A 1,900-nucleotide genomic window follows, 5' to 3' on the forward strand; every position below is an offset into this window, starting at 1 on the left:
CCAGTTTGGAACAGTTACACATAGTGCTGCTCACTGCAACCTCTGCTTCCTAGGTTCAAGCAATTCTCTTGCCTTAACCTCCTGAAGATGTCTTTTGATAGACAAATGCATTGATTTCTCTTGGATATATTCCTGGGAATGGAATTGCTGGACCATGGAGTAGTTGTATGTTTGACTTCATTAGGGAATGTTAGTCAGTTTTTCAAAAGAATTTTAACATTTAACACTCCCACCACCAATATATGACAGTTCCACTTGTGTCACATTCTTTGCCAACACTTGATGTTGTCAATCCCTTGCCTTTTAGCCATTCAGATGGGTATGAAATGGTATTTGCCTATGCCTTTAATTTGTGTTTTTCTGATTACTAAAGAGGCTGAGAAAATTTTCACGTTTCTTGGCCATTTGGATTTCTTCTTTACTATAGCTCAAGGCTTTTTGACAATCTTATAACTGAGTTTTCTTTTATTAACTTGTAGTTGTTCTTAATTGTTCTGGATATCTCTTTGTTAGATATTTGTGTTGTAAATATTTCCCTAGTCTGTGAATATTTTTTAAACTTGCTTTTGATGAGCAAGAGTTTTAAATCTTGAAAAAGTCCAAGTTATACATTTTTTCTTTTATACTTGGTGCTATTTTTGCTCTATTTAAAAAATTTTTGCCTATCCTAAGGTCTTGTTTTCTTCAAAACATCTAATTTTAGCTTTCATAAAGCTAAAATTAATGTAATATCATACAGTTTAATTTGGGGGGTTTGGTGTGAGGTAGAGCTCAAAGTTCATTTTTTTTCCATATGAGATCCAACACCATTTATTGAAAAGACTTTTATTTTCCCATTAATGGCATTGATGCTTTTGTTGAAAATCAAGTAAATATAATATGTGAGTGTATTTTGGGATTTTCTATTCTGTGTCATTGATCTCTTTAGCTATATTTATTTATCTGTAGGCCATCACCACACTGTCTTAATGTGGCATTGAAATCTGGTAGTATAAATCCTTCAGCATTATTGTTCTTCAAGATGGTCTTGGAATTACTAGATCTGTTGGTATTCTATATAAAATTTCAAGTCGGGTTGTCACTGGAAAATCCCAAACTACTTGTTGATTAAACAACACACTTGTAGATAAGACATGGGCCTAAGTAGAAATTTCAAGAGAAATTTAAAAATCTTTCATTGACCTAAACAAAAATGAAAATGCAACTATCAAAATTTGTGGAGTGCAGCAAAAGCAGTGCTTAAAGGAGAACTTATGGCATTGACTGCATATGTTAGAAAAGAAGAAATATCTAAAATCAATGATCTAAGCCTCCACTTTAGTGAACTAGAAATTAAATTCAATGTAAGCAGAAGAAAAGAAATAATAAGAATTAGAGCAGAAACCAATGAAATGAAAACAAGAAAACAATAGCGAAAAGCAATAAAACCAAAAGATGGTTTTTTGAAAAGATTAATAAAATCCATAAACTTCTAGCCAGGCTAAGGAAAAAACAGAGAAGACAGAAATGGCTCATATCCAAAATGATAGAGGGGCCATTAGACTTCATATAGAACTCAGGGACATTAAAGGGGTAATAAAGGCATATGACGAACAACTCTGTGCCTGCAAATTTGGTATCCTATATGAAATGGACCAATTCCTTGGAAGACACAATCTGCCAAAACTCACACAAAAAGAGACAATTTGAATAGACCTAAATCTATTAAAGAAATTGAATCAATAATGAATAACAGAAAGCACCAGGTTCAGATAGGTTCACTGGTAAATTTTACTAAACATTTAAGGAATAAATTATACCACTTCTCTACAGTCTCTTCCCCAAGATAAAAGCAGAGGAATATGTTTTAATTTATTCTGTGAGGCCAGCATTAACATAATACGAAAACTAGACAAAGACA

Source organism: Rhinopithecus roxellana, chromosome 18 (genome assembly GCF_007565055.1).
Source record: "Rhinopithecus roxellana isolate Shanxi Qingling chromosome 18, ASM756505v1, whole genome shotgun sequence".
Classification (NCBI taxonomy): domain Eukaryota; kingdom Metazoa; phylum Chordata; class Mammalia; order Primates; family Cercopithecidae; genus Rhinopithecus; species Rhinopithecus roxellana.